This window comes from Sebastes umbrosus, chromosome 18, assembly GCF_015220745.1.
Source record: "Sebastes umbrosus isolate fSebUmb1 chromosome 18, fSebUmb1.pri, whole genome shotgun sequence".
Classification (NCBI taxonomy): domain Eukaryota; kingdom Metazoa; phylum Chordata; class Actinopteri; order Perciformes; family Sebastidae; genus Sebastes; species Sebastes umbrosus.
The window spans coordinates 15927248-15948713 of NC_051286.1; the positions used below are offsets into that span (position 1 = coordinate 15927248).

At 41.2% G+C, this 21466-nt stretch overlaps 1 long non-coding RNA gene and 1 pseudogene across 4 annotated transcripts in view; one reads left to right on the forward strand and one right to left on the reverse strand.

Annotated features, from left to right (window-relative positions):
* Nucleotides 1-14475, reverse strand: part of LOC119477513 — an 88824-nt gene extending 74349 nt beyond the window's left edge. Inside the window, exons 1-4 of one of the 4 annotated variants that reach the window (XR_005204246.1) lie at nt 14357-14446; nt 12371-12492; nt 11809-11883; nt 10839-11051 (exon numbers count right to left, since the gene is read on the reverse strand). This is a non-coding gene — a long non-coding RNA (uncharacterized LOC119477513). Of the gene's footprint in view, nt 1-10838; nt 11052-11808; nt 11884-12370; nt 12493-14356 lie in introns of those variants that run through there. The other 3 variants (XR_005204249.1, XR_005204247.1, XR_005204248.1) reach the window with 3 other exon arrangements.
* Nucleotides 14476-14709: 234 nt separating this feature from the next.
* LOC119477615 lies at nt 14710-14827 on the forward strand (annotated as a pseudogene).
* The last annotated feature ends 6639 nt before the right edge of the window (nt 14828-21466 follow it).

Below are 21466 nucleotides of genomic sequence, written 5' to 3' on the forward strand. Positions count from 1 at the left end.
CATGAAGAAAATCAATCAAATCGATCATCAGCCATAACTTCCGTGGTTAAAAAGAGAACAAAAGTAAGAGTCTACAGTGCCAACATGCTGATGTTTATTAAGGGATAATGTACAGCGAGCCGGTCATTGCTGTGAAATAAATCCTGACAGGGGTCTTGCATCGCCCTGAAGGGGTTTATTTCACAACAATGACCCGCTAGCTGTACATTATCCCGCTTATTACACGGTTACTTACTTAAGAAATCAATAAGTTGACACAAAAATGGTCCGCCAGAGTCCGACATCAGAACTGTGTCCACAATATATATCATTTATAATATAAATATATACACAGTAGAATGCTGTGATTGACCATCAGAATCGAGTATTCAACAAAGCTGTGTAATAAACAGGTATAATGTTTAGTCAAGTCAACGATTTTATTTATATAGCCCAATATCACAAATCCCTAATTTGCCGGGGGACTTTAGGGACGTTAGGAGTCCGTGAACGTCTGTACCAAATGTCATTCCTTCAAGGAACAAGAGTGGCTATAAATGGAAACCTAGCAACACTAATCAGGAAAGCTTTAGCTGTAAAGCTAAAGCTATAAAGGGTAACAACTACTTAACATTCCTGTTTTATTCTATAGATCATTGTTAGATATGGCGGTCAGAAGTCCAATCTCTCTCATCAGTCAGTTAGTAATGTGCTGACTCCTGCAGAGAAAGATTCATTTGTTTTCATCACCAACAAGCACGAGTGGGCGATGTGTTAATGGCTGCACTGTGCTCTCATGAAGATACCATTATCCACTGGAGAGAAATAAAGTCATTCCAAAAATTTCCAAGACAAAAGTCCCTAGGAGCATACTGATGAACTGATGCCTAAACGCCGTAGGGGATGATTAAAATGCGTTTGCAGGTTTTGAGATGTGGGTTCTTTGTGTGCATTTATCCTCCACTACAACCCTGGATCGGATGTTTTAAGAGAAGAAAAAGCTGCATCAGGATCTGAATTTAATTACTCACCCTTGGGCATATTAGCACAACCTGTAGAATTACCAACTAGGAAAATCACTCAGTTACTCAAGGTCTTCCTCAGACCAGGCGATGGCTGATTTGACTGAATGAAACCAATACCTTTACGTGAGCTGATATGCTCGCCAGGATGCATTCGTGAAAGAGAAAGTGAGGCACATGTTCTGTTCATCAGGTCTAGTCTGTAATTTGCCTGTTTTAAATGACAGGCTCTTAGACGTGTCCTCATGGGCGACCTGAGAGAAGAAAAAGAAAAGGCGAAACAGATACTTGTAATAGGACGCATTTACTGCCAACCCGTCTGACAAAGCAGGTCCTTGCTGCCGGGTAGGTCAAACATATTTAAATGCAAATGGACGCCGTTTGCCAACAAGTATAACTTTCAAGTTTAATTTCGCCTCTTGCCTTGGCTGTCTGACAAGAGACGACCTGTCTGTGTTCGGAGAGATTAGGACCATCCCTCAACCGAGTGTCGTTTTTGTTCATGTGCCTGTTCTCTTACAGCCTCTCAGCGCCTTTCAATCATGCTCTGCTCACATGGACACACAAAATTCATAAGCCGTGCTTTCATGAGCACATATGATCTCAAAAATGTATGTGTACTCTCTTACTGTATAGGATGACTCACCATTAAAGGATTCGTCGCAAGCGGCAAAATTGACAGCGTTTCAAGTTAACGAGAGTCGCAGTGTCCAGACCCTGTTGGTCTTTTACAAATTAGAACAGAAGTGAAGGATGAAACTACATGACATCAGACTGTTTCTATAAAGCTCCGCATTTGTTTGCTTTCATCATTCAGAAGAAACAAGACTAAAAGGTCTTTAAACACAGGGGGCATTTTTTTTTTCTGCGATTAATTTGCACATCAATATATTTTTTTGAAATGTTGTTTATGCACAGAAAAAGTGTCGTAATTGTTTTGTTTTTTTTAGAACAAGGTCAATTTTCGGATCTCTTGCACCACGAAAAAGGCATCAACCAATCACGTTGTGCGATACAGGCTGAGTTGTGCCTATATTATTGAAACAACAACACGGAGGCTCCGTAGTCCGAACAAGGATGGCAAACTTTATTACTCGTTTCAATATTCACAGGCGAGTATTTCACATTTTTGTGTAATTTCTTCGTCATGCCCCCTTAAAGTTTAGCGTGTCAGCATGCTAACATAAGTACCATTAAATACAAAGTACAGCTGAGGCTGTGGTCATAAAACACATTGAACATATTGAAATTTTGAGCTGATGATGGCGCTAGAGGAAAAGATAGGGGCCCTTACACATGCCGCATCTTTTGCACACTCAAATCCATTGTTGTCAATGTAAACGCACGCTCAAACGCTATAGAACGACGTCGCTGCAGCACGCAAGCATTCCCAAGCGCATATTTTCGGGCCGCTACAGCTGCGCCCTGAGATAAAAATAACTTTTTGAACACTGCAGCGTGCGACGCATGTCATGTGACAAGGAACAACCAATCACAGCCGGCAGATATCTTTTCTTTCTTCCGTAAATATCAGTCTACGGTAAATATATGTATTAATCATCTTAGTGCGGGACTACCCAGAGCTTTACCATCGGTCTTACGGACTATTTTACTGACTTTACTCTTTCTGTCAGAAGACGGCACAACATCCGGTTGAAAGGTGAGTCAAACTGACACAGTGAAATCGAGTGAAAAGCTACTGTGAGGGATTTATGATGCTGGAAATGCATTTATCTTTGTTTTGATTGTGTTTATTTTAGTGATGCTTCCTGCTAAATTACCACAACTTCATCATAGTCGTCGCTGCACGCAGGTTTTGATTGCTTAGTAACAGCAGGTGCGACAGGAGCGCAACCTCCCAAGCACAATGGAAAGAAATAGAAGCGGCACGGCTGGCGTTTTCTACGCATTTTTTGACGCGGCGCGTGTGCGGCCCCTTAACGGATCACCAAAGTGATTATATTTCATCCTGAGGGGGAACAGGAATTTCTGTACCAAAATTCATGGCAATATTCATAGACATTTCTCACAAACCTGGTGGTGGCGCTACAGAAAAATACATGTCATATATAGTCACAGCAATCCATGTATGTAACCATGATAATAAACTGTACACATAAAACGGAAATATGCACACAAAAAAGCCATCTGCTCAGAGAACACAGTCTCTACCGCAAATTCACATTCAAACATTCTGCACCACAACCACAAGACAAGACAATATCTCCTGGGATATTTGAAAAGAAGCAGAGATCCATACAGAGCTGAACTTTCTGTCAGTGGGGAGCATCAGTAATGAAATTGCATATGCATACAGTAGCATAAGCCACAGACTGGCTGAACTGACAGCACAACAGCAAAATGCATGACAGGCACCACACGGCAAGGAAATATCACAGGGAGAAGAAAAATAGGATGCTGAAAGAGAAGAGAGGGGGAGGAGGAGGAGGGATGGAGGGCAATAAAAAAGACACATGATGTGGGGAGAGAGAGAGAAAGTCACTGGGAGACTAAAGCGTCCCTGCACAGAAATCCAAACAGACGCGTCTAATCTCACACAGGTAAAGCAAAAACTAAACAAACAGCCGCAAAGCGAGGTATTAAAACATGGCAGATGCAGCCAGGCTCATAAAATCCGTTACATGCACACACTCACCTGTAAACATATTCATGAGGTGTATGCAGAATAACACTGTCAAGGATGCATATTGGACTTGCATAAAAAAATATTCTACAAGGCCGAAGCATTCATCGCTATAGCTTTCAATGCAGGACAGCCGGTGTGTGAAGTGGAGCCCACTGGCAAAAACCACAGTGTGGCTGGATGTTTCAGGCCTTCGTGACTGTGTTTGCTCTCAGAGCAGTTTACCATTCAGCCAGGTCTTCAGAGAGGAGACAACATAAAAGAAAAAAGTCAAATATTGAAGAAGCTCCCTAAAAAAAACGAATTAAAGTTAGAGAATGTATTGATTCAACACGTTGGCGTAAATATAGACCGTGCAACCGGTGGCCCAAAAATCACCTTCCTACACCATGTTCACACTGAAACCGTTATATGCACTTCTGTTACGTCATGTAAACAAGCCCCGTAGGCTACCCATCAGCTGTGCCCTCGAGATGAAACTGGAGATGTAAACACTTATCTTCCTTCATTTGTCTTTTTTTAAACAGAAAGCACACGTTTAATATTGTGATATTTACTGGATATGACATACAATATAGTCAACAGCAGTAGGAAACTTTCAGCTCTCCGGTGATTTCCCTCCATCCAGCTGCCACCTTATTAAGGTTTTTGTAGTGAAATGAGGAGGTATCGTATTGATAACTCTTAATTTCAACTTCACCAATCAGCCACTTCTGGTCCGATTTAAAGGCGAGCGAAGGAAAAAATACAAAGAGCTGGGCGTCTGACAAAAGTTCAGCTCAAAACGGTATGCAACGCTGCTCTGCGTCACTCACGGCCAGGACATTCCAATAAAAAAAGGACGTACTTCTTAAGCAGTGTTGTTGATGACATTGCGCAGCACAAGACCTGTAGGATAAACTTCTAATGGGTGAGTACTGGTTTCTTTTTGTATTATGGAGTGCGATCAGGGATTTAAATCTATAGCACTGTAATTGTTACGTCTCATGTGTTGGACAATGCGCACCTACTGAAATCTGTGACTGTGATAACATTTGGCTGCTGAGTCCAGGGCTGGCTGTTAAATTAGCGTTGATAAATTTGGTGTTTTGGCTGCTGTCGGTGGTGCTGATCTAAGTCTGGTTTGCACTATGGGAGTTGCATGGTGAGCCTCTAGCAATTGTCTGCTTTGCAATTGTGTGTGTACGTGCAGAGACCTTGTTCATATTTTATATGGTCTTGACTCAAAAAAAGCAGTTAACTATTATTATTATTTTTATTATCTATTTTATTTTTCCCTTAGTTATTGAGTTTGTTATATGTGGTTTGTTTCGTCGCTGTTGTGTTATGTAATATTGTGTCTTCTACTTTTCTGTTTTCGATTTGTTTTGTGTTTGTTTGGGACCCCCTCGAAAACAAGATGATGCATCTCAGGGTGGTTTATCCTGATATCATAAATTTCATTCACTACTATTATACAAAATCTTAACACAAGACCAACAATGTGGGGAAAAAAAATCTGTCCCCATTTTCTGCGGTTGCTCCTTTAAGTGTGGCTTTGTAACTGCCAACAGTGGCCAGTTACAGCAGTGTTTATGTGGATGTGCTCAATCAAACAAAACATAAAAAAGTGACTTTTGTTGCCTTTGCCCTGTGGTCAGGAGAGTAGAAACACAACTCTTACCCAACAACAAGATAAAATTTTGACATGAAAACAAAAAAATATTTTTTGCACCTTTTTCTTTTTGACAACGGTGAACGCTCCACAGGCTGGATTTGCTGGGTGCTTTAAGCCAGGATGTGTCATGCTGTAGGAGTTAGAGTACTGTGTGGAGTACTTCCTTCCTACATATGAAAGATATAAGCACTCAGGACTGACGTGACATCAGAAATAATGATGGAAAATGACTCTTTTCAAATATTATTAGCCATAATTGCAGGTCAACCAAATGCATCTATTGTACTGCAGTCATAGGAGGTGAGGAGTACAGTAGTTCTTCTCTTAGTGTGTTCTCAAGCTGGTTATTCTAGCTCACCATTCAATTGAGGTGGTTTTTCTGTGCCCTGAACCTGCAACAATATTGTTACCATTGTCCAAAATTATTTGAATTTGTTGTCGCAATCTCTTCAAATTAATATTTTGGGGTTAAAAGACAGCGACCATGTAATCACTGGATTGTAAAAAGTGCCCAAAAATACTTAAATTGTTTGGGGGTGGTTTTGTATTACCTTATCTTATTATTACTTTTTATTATTATTCCTTTAAACTGCTCTTTTCTTTGCAAGCAAACATCCCAGCTTATGACAACAAGCTGTAGCCGTCGGAGAGAATGAGGACAACAATACCGTATTTTAATATTTTGTTTACCGCAGCGAAAACTTTTCCCCACAGATATTGGGTTAACCTTAGGCTGAGCAGATACTGTTCACAACTCACATGAAAAAGGTTAATTCCAAATGCCTGCTGTTTGTGTACCAGGATGGCTAATGTTTTCACAATGACTGTGCATAACACCATCACCGCAAACTATAGAGATATTTTGAAAAAGATGCTGCTGTCTTTCAGGACGCTCATGGCTTTATTGTCTGGGTAAGCCGGCATTCACCTTTTGTGCTTATTTGGTGGCATTCACTGATTGAATTCTTATTCTGCCAAGTTCTCCCTCTGCTCCTTTCACACATTTAACAAAGGCTCCTTCACACAGTGAGAAGTGAGAGAGAGGAGGAGGGATTGGAGGGGGGGAGAAATGAAGGAAAAAGAAAAAGTATAAGAGAAATTGAAGGATACTGCATGACATTGCCAGTGAATTTTTTTTTTAAAGTATATTCAGAGAAAGCAGAAATGGGCGGGGTAGGAAACGGACATGAGAAGCTGGTGGAGAAAGAAAGATACTGCAAGAGCCAGGCTGCAGAAAATAGCAGGCCTTTTTAGATTCAAAGCACACGGTATATCCTGAGATTACTGACTAGAAATGTCAGTAAGGGGCGAGAAAGCATTCACAAGCAGGAAGCGGGCAGAAAGAGAAAGAAAAGGAGAAGGAGATGCGTGAAATAGTTTATGTAAAAAAGGAGGATGCAAAGAGAAAAAGGTTAAGGGGATAGAAAAAGAGAAAAATAAAGAGTCAGTGAGGAGAGTTGGAGTACCCATGGGTGGGATGAGGTGAGGAAAGGAGAATGAGAAAGAGACGCTGGCCAAGGGCATGAGGTGGAGGAGAGGGAATCACACAAGGAAACATATTACAGTCACACATGCACAGATACTGTAAAGCTAGAGGACGACTTGGGAAATCAAATGAGGCTCTGAGCGATGTGTGCGTGAATGTGTGCTTCTACGAATGTGTTCATGTGTGTCCGCATTTAGCCTTCAGCATTATAACAGGCTACGTGAAGCCCAGGGGAGAGTGGGAAGAGGGACTCTCCCGCTCTACCTGTGTCTGGAATAAAATAATCTATTCAGGCAGTCGACGTCTGACCTCCAACTGACTGAGCAGCCGTTTTCACCCCCAGCTCTCTGCTCTACATTTCACAACCTTCGCCACTCGCTGTGAGGTGTAGCCACAGTCATTTTGAATAATTTTGGGCATGAAGGTTGTAGGATGTACAAGTTGACATTTTACTCTAAAAAAAGGCGGAGGATTTCACTGCTTTTGTGGTCATTGCTACCACCAGTGATTGTCTGCTTTTATCCACTATTATATTTCTTGTACAAAAAAAAATCTCTTTTACGGTCTTTCAGCTCTTTGCTTTGTTGTTACGACTTGAAAATGTACTGTTTTGGTTCACTCTCAAAGTTACCTTTCCAGCGACAGCTGTTTAGTAAAATGGCTCTAAAAAAAGAGACAACAGCAGATAGACAACTAGCTAGTGAACATTGTGGAGCATTTAGTAGCTAAAGAGCCAGATATTACCCTCAGGAGTTGGTGGAGATCAAAATCAGAGCTTAAAGGAGAGTGAATATTGGACACAAGACTCCAAATGAATGCCAACGTTGTACCCGATCTGCTGGATGTGTATTAGCAACTTCCACCGAGCTTCACTGTATCTGTATATTTTACATTTTTACAGTTTATACAGTTTGTTTTTCTTTTTACATGTAAATATCAATATGAATATAAGCACGCTGTATATACTGCCCGATCCACTCAAGGTTCGTATGATATCTTACAGAAAAAGTTATTTCTACTTTTTCGTTTTCCTACCAATGTCCAGCAACACAAGTCAATTTCCACTCGTTACATGCATACAGTCTTTTCAAAATAAACTTCCGTCTTCACAGGAAACAACTTGGTTAGGGTTAGGTTTAGGCAAAAAGGTTTAGGAAAAGATTGTGGTTTGGCTTAAAATAACTGGGGAAGTGGCGTAACTTGGGTACGGAAGTTACGCCACAAAAAAAACAACGTTGGCTTCTGGTTTCACACGGGGTATAAACACCAGTCTCCTGGGTGAAAGCTTCACGACTCACTTTCCTCATTCACACACACACACTCTAAGCACTGGCTGTGCTCCAAATGACCTACTCTACTCTTACAACAACTGGCTCTACAGAGGGCCATTTGCGTTTTCACGTCGGCCACTGTAGTTCTTCTACATGCTTGGCACATGGGAGAGGCTTCAGCTGGTTGCAATCTGCAACCACTAGATACCGCCAGATCCTACACACTGCTCCTTTAAAAATAAAGTGTTAAAATGCTTTTAAAAAAAACAACTTTATTTTACTTGGCCTACATTGTACTAGGCATTAGGGCTTAACATTTCATAGGATATACCCAAGACCTTCTCTTGAAGTTGTAGAACAGGTTATAGAAAAGGGATTTCCTCAGAAATATTCTCATTCTTCCTCTTTTGACATGTTATCTGACATTTTGGTTATTTCAGTAAGGTACAGGATGGAATCTCCATTGCATACACAGAATACATTGGAGGATATGTGGTTTGTGACCAGAAGGGAGCTGCAACCTCAGTTCGTGAGGTTTTAGAAATGATATTAAAAGAAATGTTGTCTTCCCGTCTGTGGCTGTACAGATAAGGTCCTTTTAGGAGATTCTGTCTGGTTCATTCTTTGACTTTCTAATTAGCAAAAATGCAGTCTAACTCAAAAGAGCAGCTGCACTAATTGCATTGGTGGCTCCTCGTAGCTCATTATGCAACACAAACTGAACGTCCTCTCAAATCTTGAAGTTTAACATTTTCTTTTTGTTTTATTTCATTATTTTGCAAACCGACTATGGATGACCCCTAATTTGTATTACAGTAATTTTGTTATCTTCCTCTTTGTGTGGAAAACATACACCAAAGACAAAAGATGAAGAACTTATAAAGCAAAAATCGCAGAAACAAAATACCAGCTATAATCGAACCAAAGTCTTTGTGGTGTGTTTAAGGAGGGATATTTGGTATCTGTGAATGCCAAATTTATGAATAAACATAAGAGTTTGTGCTGTTACGAGCGTTTAAAAAGCGTGAGAGGGATAATGAGGTAAAGCCTCCGGAGGTTAACTGAGGAGAGAGCTCTCCTCGGGGGGTAGTTGTGGTCTGTGTTGTTTGTTTGTTCTGCGGGTGAGAGGGAGAAGAAAGGACCAAAGACAATGCAAAAGAGGATGCGAACAGAGTCATTATCTGAGGATGAGCTTAAGTGTTCGGAGTTTGTGTCTGAGCCGAAGCAGAACTAACGAAACCCTCCCACAGAGAACACTGGCAATGCGAACCCGCTAAGCAGCATTAAAGGGCACTGAAGCGCTCCTCCTGTCTCTGCTGCCCAAGAAGAGTGCCCTCTGCTGCTGGATAGCACGAGCAAACCCTCGTTCCATCACCAAGGCATCCGCCCCTTTGTGCAAAATGTTGATGTTTACACACACTCCAATTCTTGTGGGATTGGAAGATGAGGGACCATGGCTACGGTCCGAATCACATACTTTTTCTTTTTACTTTTAGTACATACTGCAGCTCCCCTTACAAAGTACGTACTGTTGTATGCAGTATGCAGTATGCAGTATGCATACAATTGATGTCATAACATCACGCCTTGAAATTTGGCTCATATATCTGCTGCACAGAGGATTGTGGATGAGAATAGTCAGAAAAGCATGCTGGCTTGCATGCTGCAAAATGCGACCGGATGTAGTAGGACATCCTTGGCATACTGCATTCGACATACTATGTATTGGGATAAGCTAAATCTGTTTCTGGTATACTAAATAGTAGGGGAGAGTGGGGTAAGATGAGCCAATTTTTACTTATGCTGTCCTCGAGGTTAGGAAAAATGAGACAGAAGTAGAATGAAAACATGAACCTTAATTTCGGACTGTGAAACAGAAATGTGTTGTGTTGCTTACAGTCATTATTTACAGCCTGTACCCTTCTACATGCATGGCATAAAATACATTTTTCATATCACCTGTTGAAACAGTGTAATTACATAAAGCCTTTGTGAAAGAACGTGTTATATTTAGATGATGGGAGTACATGAAGCCTTTTCTGCTGGTTCTTTCAGACTAACAGAAGTAGGAGCATACTTTGCTTATAGTTACGAGGCGGAAGCGAGAAGGCCACTCTGTGGGCGGGGTCACCTAGCTGGAGGCTCTCCGTTGTTCTAACGTTCCACCAGGAAACCCTTATATGGCCTGAGAATCGTTACCGACGTCACCAAAGTAAGGAAGTGCTGCTCAGTGTTTTTTCAGACCCATTTTTGGACAGATGGAGCAGAAGAAAAGGAGAGAGGATGGTCTTTTATGATACTATGGTGGCCTGTAGACACACTGGGGACATATATTGATGTTTAAAAGACATGGAACAGTGCATTTTGCATAATAGGTGACCTTTAAGCATCTCTACAAATGGTTAACAACCACAATTGGTTGGCTTCTGGTCAGCACTTTGCTATTCAAATTGGACTAGTAAAACACAACTCAGCCAGAGACACTTGTGCCAAGAAATAACAAAAATTTAGCACATAAGGACAATGTTGGGGTGGTGGACGAAGCTGCAGCAGAAAAAAACAGCATGTCAGCAGAGAGAAAGGCTCAGTTACACCAGCATTTAAGGCGTCAAAATCAATTCATGGCAAAGGAATCACCGCAATCAGTGTATTTGCTCATGGAGGGAAGTAAATACACATGAATCTATTACATCGTATTCTATTTGGTGAACTCAACACTAATTAAAAAAATTCAGTCAAACGGAGGAAGCCATCGAAGCTTATTAGCTGTGTTACACCATCCACTTTTATTTAATCATCTCTGTCAGAGTAAAAAAAACACAAAAGAGAAATGTTTTGCCAACAGATATAAAACAGGAGGCAATTACACAAATATGTTTTTTTTTTAATAAACCACGTATACTTGTCCATTGACATTGCTAACTGACAGCAGACTTGCCAACTAAATCCCAACAGGGAGTAACTTCACCGTGACACTCTGGTGGTGTGGACCCTAATGGGGACAATAGTTAGAGAGAAGGTTTTTAATGGCCATACAGTTCCTCTGTATGAATATGATCGGACATTAATAGTCATCACTGAAAGGTGAAGCATGAATGAAGCAGCTGATGCCAATCATCTAATGCAAAAGCAACCTCATCACTCGTCCTACACAATGCTTCCTTTTCATTTCCTTTTGTAGATTGGATCCAAGTTTTCAAGTAGAAGGTTTTGTGTTTGCTATCATAATACATGTTGTGAAAGAAAACCTGTATTTTCGTTCAGCTAATGCTATAGATGGACATGAAAAACTCACTTCTTCAGTGCTTGTGCACATACATTTGGATATCTGGAGTGCCTACCAACCCACACACTTCGGAATAAGACAACCCAGTCAGTTTCATGTGGGCTGCCTACAGTAGATTAGAAAACATGTGATTCATGGCTCCCCTTCCTATGTCACATGCAGGCTCAGTGGAATATACCAGCCACAGCTTGAGAACTACCTTTGCAAAGATCCACCATAATTTTCTCGCAAGCAATCAGAGCAGACTGAGGGGTTCTTAAAGAGACAGGAGCTAAAATGCAGCATTTCAGACGGAGGCTGAATACAGGTATATTCACACAGACAGTATGAGAAAAATAATGTGTTTTTTGAACATTAAAGCATGTAAACATGTTCTAGTAGAAACATAAATTACAAGTATGAACCTGAACACGAGCATGATATGTCCCCTTTAAAATGCAAGTGAAATAGTACAGGACTTTACCGTAACGTCCCGGGTTCGATTCAAGCCTTATGCCCTTTGTTCCATGTCATTTCTCTCTCGCCTCCCATTTCCACTCTGTCAAATAAAAGCAAAAATGCAAGAAAAATTGTTATAAAAATTGCTTGGATGCAGGAAATTGCATAAATAAACATGAGTGGAACAACTGTGCATGATGAAGATTGAAGGCCCCATGAGCCAACACAAGTCTGGCTCCTAAATTTACTGCCTTTGTAGCTGTGAAAGAGAGCTTTTATTAGTGTGTGCCTCCTGACACATTACTGAGCCACTAGGGGGCTCTAGGGAAGAGATTGCATCGTAACCGTCGCAACTTTACCACAGTGAAATATAGGTAATTCCCCAACACAACTCTGCTTCTCATTAATCTGTGTGCAAGCATGAGTGGGTATGAACATGTGCACACACAATATGTGTGTGTGTGTGTGTGTGTATGTGTACAGTCTATGGGCCCTGCAATCCATAACAAGACTGTTCTACCTTGCCCCTGATTTGAACCCCCTACATCAAGCCTTATTGTCTCCCACTTCTCCTTTCACACGCACACACACTAATCAGGGCTAGGCAGTCATTGTTGGAGGCAAAGGTCTGGAAGGCTGTTTAATAGCAGATTAGGCTGGCATGTCAGACAAGGGACCAGGCCACACAGCAGGCAGTCACATGCTGAATCTACACAGACAAACACACACTCATACAGTCACAGTCAAAAGCAGGGAAAACATATGCGAATACATGGGCACACTCTGAGAGAAACCTTTTTGAAGCCAGACCTCCGAGGTCAAACCTGTTGTTGCGAGCTGGAAACAACTCAGACGGTTGAATATTTGCAGTGGCAATTAATAGAAAACACAATACAGTCTTTAAGATTTGTTTTTATAAGAATCAAGCTGTGGCAAACTTACTTTGTAGTTTCAGTCCAGAGGCGTACAACTGCAGCAGGGCTTGCAAAGGGGGTTGGAATTTGGGGGGAAATACGTTATCAGTAAGCTGGGGAGCGGCTGGCATCAGTCATGACCAATCTTATCATCACCGCCTTTACTCCTCTCTGCAGAAAGCTGTGCACTCTGCATTTCCTGATGAGAACAGTCTTCAGCACAGCTGCCACAAAAGCTTCTCCCAAGGGGATTCGATGTCCTTGTGCAGGAGGTGCCGAATCGGCACAAGTAAATACACGCCACCTTAAATTAAATTAACTTGGCGGGAGATAACGCTTTTTGCTTTCCTCGGTTGCGGTGGTCCAAGGAGAACTGTGGCATTGCAGGGAACACTTTAGTGAAAAGGCAAACACAGAAGCAGTGACCATGAGTGAGATCGGGACAACCACAAGCCATTCACGATGCCTATACGGGATGACTGATATTTCATCCATAGGATGGTTTTGCATGCTTTTTTTAATAAAGCCTCCTCATGTGCACATTTCCTGATAAATCCATGATAATAGCATAAACCACAGGGCTTATTGTATAAACCGTCGGCCATGTGCTGGGCACCTCGGGCATGTTCTGAGCAGGTGGGAAGCGCAAAATACACAAATGCTTGACACCAAAATTGCACTGTGGTGCCCGTTAATAACCGACACCCCCCCCCGCTGTGCGTGTCCTAACAGCTACATTCAGGGCAAGGCAATAAAAAAATTTAAAAAAACTGCGAGAACACAGCTTGTTTGTGCATGCAATAAAGACACTTCACTAAAATCCTGGCTGCACGCCATCACTAAATGAGAGGCCCCTAGTATCATCCACCTTTTGACAATAAAAGCCCAATTTGTGATTTAAATTCATGAATGTTAATTCCTGTGTTACTCTCGAAAAGACTTGCCGACTCAAACCTTTGACCCTTTGGAGCAATTTACACATTAACACTCATTTGAATCTGTGATTGAGGGTTTTTTACTGTGTAATTTAGTTGATCATGATATTATTCAGAGCTCTTGCATTTGAAACAACATCCTGGATGATGCATGTGGGCTTTTTTTTGCTACAGCTACACCACAGAAATAAGTCAATTCTGTGGAAATTGGTTAAATTTACACAGAGACACTTTCAGTTCTAACTTGGTTGTATTTTCATTTCACAGTATAAATGTTGCTCTATCCTGTGTTTATTTTTGCTTCCGTGCAATTTTCATATTTCCAGCAGTGGGTGAGATTGTTGAAAGTCTAGGAAACACTATGAGAGGGGAAATTAAGCTGTTAGAGAGTCCTGAGAAACATCAAACAAATGCACACTGACTGTTCCAGTCAAGAGTACAAGTGGTCAGAAATTAAATGCCTAAAAACCAGGCCCTGTCGCAGACATTAGCTCATACTGTCTGGACTAACTATATTGAATCATATCAGATAAAATGCATTTGCAACCATAAATTCACTGACCAGACCAAACACAGTTTCCTCTTTTGATTATTCACTATCACAAACAGCCATATTTTTGTCATGATTTGGAATGCAGGTAGCAGGAGAAGCACCCAAAAACAGATAGAGATGATTAGTTTGCAGGAACAATTCAAAGAATTAAGTAACAAAAAAGAAACTTACAGGCATGGGGTCCAAAAGGCAGCCAGGAAATAGCAGTCAGGCAAACAAGCAGCAAAACTCCAAACAAATGATGCAACAACAAGGAAGTGGTGAGTGACTAATGAGGAAGGGGACCAGGTGGGCAGGAAGTGAAGAGATCTCAAAGGAAATGAGAGGTGATTAACAAAATAAAACAGGAAACATGAATGAATGAAATGACATGAAGCAAGGAAAAATCTAGGAGCAGGGCAGATTATGACAATTTTAAGTCAATCAATTCTTCATGTGTTCCGGTGTGAACTCTTTCTCTCCTGTCCACGATTCCTCACATATGACCCCTCGGCTCTAACTAATAAGGTAGAAATAGGAAGGAGGCTTTGAGCCATATCACCCTGAACACACCTGATCTTGTCTGATCTTGGAAGCTAAGCAGGGTTGGTCTGGTCAGTGCTTGGATGGGAGACCACTTGGGCATACCAAGTGCTGTAAGCTTTTCTCTTCCTCCCACAGTGAAAACACATGCAAGTTAGGTTAATTGTTGACTTTAAATTGCCCGTAGGTGTGAAAGTGAGCGTGAATGGTTGTCTGTCTTTAAGGCCGACTTCCAATCCAGCCCCTACACACTCACGCTACCCACTTCCACTCTGTTCGCGTGGAGGGTCCGCCATATTAAGTGCTATCCCAAACCAATTAGCGGGGAGTGGAAGTGGGTTATAAAACCCTCCAACAGCGAGCCTGCATCGTTGCAGACTTAACCAGCTGCCCTTATTGATGACGTGCAACGCCGTTTTGTGTCATGAGACACACTCCATACAAAAATGTAAGTTTAATACATCTACCAGTACAAACAAAACACTGAACTTCTCAAACTAAAATAGACATTTACTTAACTTAAAGGTTCCATTGTATTTAGGATCAAATATACCTTTGTCTGGTACAGAAAACGGTAGGCATGTTCATTTGATTGCAAAGTGTTATATACAGTATATCCAAAATATAGCCTATATACAACATATATTTGTTTATTTATATTTCTTTTACCTATATTAGCAGCTATAATAATCTTCAAGATGTGAAATACTCTGGTTTATTCTGGCATTAAAACTGCATTTATTTATATTGTACATTTAAACTAATATTCTTATTTATTTAGTCTCACAATTTTACACACTTAATCATAGATCCCATTTTTCATCATTAATATTTGCACTGTTATATATTTTAGTAGGCCTATAATAATAATTTACATATTTCTTATTTATATGTTCTTATTAATTCTCTATGTTATATATTTATATTCAAGAATGAAACTGTAAAAGCAACCCAATTTCCCCCCAGAGATCAATAAAGTATTTCTGATTCTGATATTTATTTATAGTTTCCTTGCCGGAGGGAGGGAAGTTTGTCGCAAAGTGGCCGCTGTATTTATACCCTACACCTTAAAGAAGGGAGCTTCATTGAGCTGTGAGTGTGATTACAAACGGAGGATGGAGGGGACTGGATTAGAATTGTAACAGATCTGTCCAGGGAGTACCCCGCCTTCGCCCAATGTCAGCTGGGATTGGCTCTAACCCCCTGCGACCCTGAATAGGATAAGCACTTACAGCGCTTACAGATGGATGGAAATGGAAAGGAGCATAAATAGAGAAACAATAGATTTAAGCATCACACCAGGAACGTGTCTATCATCCGCCATCTGGAACAGTCCCCTCAGTCAACACTTTTGCGCTCAGCCAGACATTCAGTTAACAGTTCAAATCAAACAACTTTATTGACAGAGATAACATAAATTAGGGAGGGGGAAACATAGCTAATGTGCTAATGTGCTTAGAGGACAGGATGATGAATGCACTTTGGTTAAAACAGCGGAGGAAGATAATCACAGTTAAGGCCACCGATCTCCGAGCGGTAATTGTTTTAACCTTTATTTATCTGGGTGAGGTTTGCTTGCACACATTGACATGTGGGAGCTGCCAGCTGGAAGCTGCGATTCCAGTTAACTGGTCTACTGATAGTTTAGCACTGTGCTCATTGGCACTTTGGCACTAGATATTCAGTGTTTACCTTCCAGATTTCTGCAACGGAAAAAGGGATTATATGACTCTTTAATGCAAATTATTATTAGGGCCCGAGCACCGACAAAGTCGGGTCCGAGGACCTATTGTTCTTCTAAGGATTATTATTATTATTCTATTATGTCTTTGACGGTAAAAATGAGGTGCTTGGGATACTACACGCGTTTTGAAATTTTGCACACGTGTCAGACGTGCGTGAAATAAATATCTGATATGGGTTTCGTGCTCGGGTGTGGCAAATTGGCTCGCTAGCGCCCCCTATTGAGTAGCCCCGACGACACGTTTCACCTAAATTTATGAAATTTGGTAGGTATATGTACCATGATGAGACGTAAATAAAAGCCTCTTGGAGGTATACCGTAAACCCAACCGGAAGTCGGCCATATTGTATTTTATGGCGTTTTTTTACCATATCCAGGCGCTGTACTTTAACGAACTCCTCCTAGAGATTTAACCCGATCAACTTCAAATTTGGTCAGTAGTATCTTAAGACCTTTGGGATGAAAAGTTACTCAAAGATCAAAAAATTATTGAACTATGTTGCCGTGGCGTGGCGGCGAAAAAGCGCCTTTCGCCAAGAAACAGGAAGTTGTTGTAACTTCGTCGTACATTAACCTATATGCTCCAAATTTCTCATGCCTGATAAAGGTCCCTGTCTGACAACATCCATATGCAAATTTTGACTCACAGTCATAGCGCCACCTAGTGGTAACAGGAAATATCATGTTTTACACGTTGATGTACTCTGCCTCACAAATTAATCACATCTACCTGAAATTTGGTCAGTAGTATCTTAAGACCTTTGGGATGAAAAGTTATCAAAAGATCAAAAAGTTATCGAACCATGTTGCCGTGGCGTGGCGGCGAAAAAGCTTCTTCGCCAAAAAACAGGAGGCTGTTGTTACTTGACTTTACATAGTCCAATCTGCTCCAAACTTCACAAGCTGGATAATGGACCAGGCCTGAAGACATATATGTGCCATTATGAGTGATAGTCATAGCGCCCCCTACAGGAAACAGGAAGTTGTTGTAAATTGGCTATACATTGTCCAGTCTTCCCCAAATTTGACATGTTTTATAAGAGTCTTGCCCTGAAGACATATACGTGCCCCGACGTGCGCGTTCCCCCGACGTGCGCGCGTGGGCGAGGGCCCGATCATCGCTGCTTGCAGCTTTAATTTTTTTATTATATTTTGTTCTGTGACTCACTTTTAGGTATTTGTATTGTACTGTTTATTAGAATTCCTTGCTTCTCCAATGATAAGCAAACAAAAATAACAAATGTTATATTTATAACAGTCATCCGACCTAGAGTAAATTTCACATCAGTTGCATCAGAACCTTGCTAATAAGGCCGGTGTGTCCGAGCTTGCACAAATATAAGATTTATGTCAAGTGAGCACAACATATCTGGGATGTCTGAGAACAACAATTCTTCCTCCCAATCAATTTAATGTGGTGAAGACTGAGACGGGACCCTGAAGGAGTATAGGGAAGCCAACCGTTGCGCTTTGATGGCTGTGATCATATCGCGCAACCGGCACTGTGCGCAAGAGGAAAGGCATTCAAGACAATGACCTCTGTTTGACCTCTTTGATACTGCTCCCTTTCTCTCACATAAACACAAAGACGCATGCACACACACACACACACATACGCGCTGACACACATGGTCTGGTGTTGTTGCTGATGTTGGCACATTTGTGCTCTGGGACAAGAGCTGCTTCATTGGCACTGATTACCGCTTTATCCTTCCCCTGCAAACACCAGACAGCTTCACCCTGCATACCAATGGACTACGCCAACTAGAGACAGATAAAGAGGAGGAAAAGAAACTGGGAAGTAAGCTGGCCTGGGCAATATGGCAGTTTTTTTTGTAAATACTGGACAATATGTCACAGTAAAAGACAACATTTTTATTGAGGTTAAAGATTTTAATTTCCCTAGTTTATTCACAATGTCTTCTTTCTTTACATTTAAGGTTGTGGTGGTTGTTGAGCTGTTACTTTCTTTTATCTACTGTATCTTTCTGACTTTTTACCCCGAAACAAAAGCGCTTAGCTAACAAACCCTGCTGTGCATCAGGGAGTAGCCTGTCTGTTCTCAAAGTTACAATATGGTGCTTTTGCAAGCAGAAATAACAAAATCTTTCATTTGAAAATGAAAAGTTGAATTTATAAGAAATAAAACACACCCTTGCTCAGGCTTCATTACGCTCAGGGGTTGCTGTTACAATCTTACTTTGTCTGGTAGGGCCAGTAGGTTATGGTGCAGGGCTGCCAGCTCTCACACATTGACCTTGAGACTCACGCAATTGACAATTTTCACACGCTGATACATCATTTTCTCAATGAAAAACAAATTTATAACTGATAATGTCGCGGGGCAAAAAGAGGTCAGCGTCGGAGGCGGGGCCCCGTTAATTCAGTTGCTCAGTAGCCCATGAAGCAAAAAAACCTTTGAATTACGAGTACAAAATTACCCAGATCTTGACCGCACTGCTTCTGCATCATAGAGCACATAGAGCAAGTGCATTAGCGTTTCCTTTAACCCCGCCGCACGGGCTCATTCACATGAACGGAGGAAGGTAAATAACTCTGGATTCGCCTATTAGTTCATTTTACAACTTTTAGGACTTAATAAGGGCTTAAATAAGGGCTATTTAAAAGAGCAATGTGTGTGTAAGATCTGGCGGTATCTAGCAGTGAGTTTGCAGATTGCAACCAACTGAAGCCTCTCCCGTGTTCCAAGCGTGTAGAAAAGCTAAACTACAGTGGCCGATGCGAAAACACGAATGTCCCTCTCTAGAGCCAGTTGTTGTAAGACTAGAATGCGTAGCGTGTGTGTGTACGTGGGAAGTGAGTGGTGAAGCGAGAGAGAGAGAGAGAGCAGCGGCGACAGCAGCAGCGAGCAACATGATCGACTTAGGCCCAAGCAGGAAAAGTTAACAGCATTCAGTTTGTCCATTCTGGGCTACTGTAGAAACATGGCGGTGCAACATGTGAAGAGAACCCGCTCCCTTTGTAGATATAAACAGCTCATTCTAAGGTAGCATGTGTGAAACACTGCGGTTAAGCCAGCGGCCGCTTGGATTTTGATGCGCATTTATTCATGCTGTTACGGTACCGGTACTTGGAGCGTCAGAGCGAAGAAAGATTTGCATTACAGCAATAATTTATTACACATCATATCATTTAATAAATCTTGTTGAATATATGACATCACAAAATTTGAAGTAGTTTCCCTGCACATTACTGTAGGTACTGGGAAAGTCAGCTCAAATATTGTCATACATTGAATATGTCATCATTTTTAAACTCTCATGGATTAAATGAGAACATGTTTTCCTTCAGAGGTTTACTGATATGTTCCAAGTAATCCTGTTCAGGATGACCCTGACTATGATGTAAAAATGTAATTTATTTTAGTGTGCAGTTTTTTTTTTTAAATTAAAGGGGAAATTACAATTAATACTACATTAAAACACATTAACTATTTTCTCATATTTATCTGTCATTAAAAGAGAATCCTTTTTTTTTTTCTTTTTTTTTACTTTTCTCTTACTGCACTACTGTTACATTATATTTTAGTGAGACAGTCCACCACCTGAAGAACGACAGAATCAGTCGACATATGTTTACATCCAAGTCACAAAGCCCTCCTGCCGCCGTAGCCATAGTAGGGCTAAAAATCGTATATAACTTCTATAGAGCAGCAGAGTAGGGTATTAAAGACATCTATGAGGTGAAAAGAGGGAGCAAAACACATTAAAGATTAAAGGTTACACTTCCAGCGGTTAATAAACCATGTTTGGTGAGCAGAATCTCACCTGATTTATGCCACTGCACAGTTCATTGAGCTACAACCTTCTGTCAACTCAGCATATTGGACACCATGATTCTGTTAACTATGTAGGATCACACTGAGCTGTATAACTCAGTTCAGGACAGAAAGACAGAATTCAGCATGTCGGCCTTTTCCTGCACACACACGCACACACACACACAGGTCTGTGAAAGGTACAAGTCTTTTCAGAGCACGGCGACTGTAGCAGCAATAAGTTGGAGATGGAGAGGAGTTGAATCTGCACAAGTTAACATTCACGGCCACATCGATGGGCTTCAGATGTGTCAGATGAGGGCCTCCTGAATGAGTCACAGTCCGCAGCCTGAGGAGAGCTGATAAGACCCGGCGGAAGACCTGCTTTTCAGTGGGAGATAGATGGAGTTGGAAGAAAACACATGACTGACACACACACAACCTGTCCACACACACAAGGTGGAAGTGGAGTGTCAGACGAAAGAGGATTCGGGTGACGTTTTCTAATATCATTGCGAAAACATGTCTGTCACAGTTGGTAAAGAGATCTAAAATATTGCAAATCCTTTATTTATTGAAGAGATAGAAGAATTTGCACAGCTTTAAATGATATCAAATCACTCTAAAAACCAAATATAATCTGAACAGATGACTAAACTTTAGATCTAACTTCAAATTACAAACGCTTTCATCTCTCTTTTTTTAGATGGACATTGTTGCGTGAAGACAAACAGCACAACAGATGAAGTTGTTACGCATCACAATGGGAGCACCGGCTGTATTTGGGGAAACATAGAGGGAGACTTTTGGATCTGGTGTTACACAGAAAGACTTTTGCCAATTCAATCCTTCATATTGGCAAAAAGAGTGTTTCGTGAGCAAACTATGCCAACTGCTTCCCCCGGTTGAATTGCCCGATGTCTGGGGACAGCTTGATGCCATATGTGACTGCCTGGATATGAACCAGGGTCTTTAAGCCAGTAAAAGACTCTACTGTTTAGACATTACTGAACGTCTCTATTAAAGCTACACTGTTCCAGAACAGTACATTTAAGCAAGCACGCTCGGTTTCTTTACACACTTTCCAAACAAGAAAGAAACCCTTGCCGTTATCATTCGTAGCAACATCCACCATATCGAGATGTCTCTCTCTGCTCTTGTCTGGAAAAACAAATGATGTTCTGACATGATGGGAAACATAATTTATGGCATGATTAATATGGTGGGATAGCCTAAT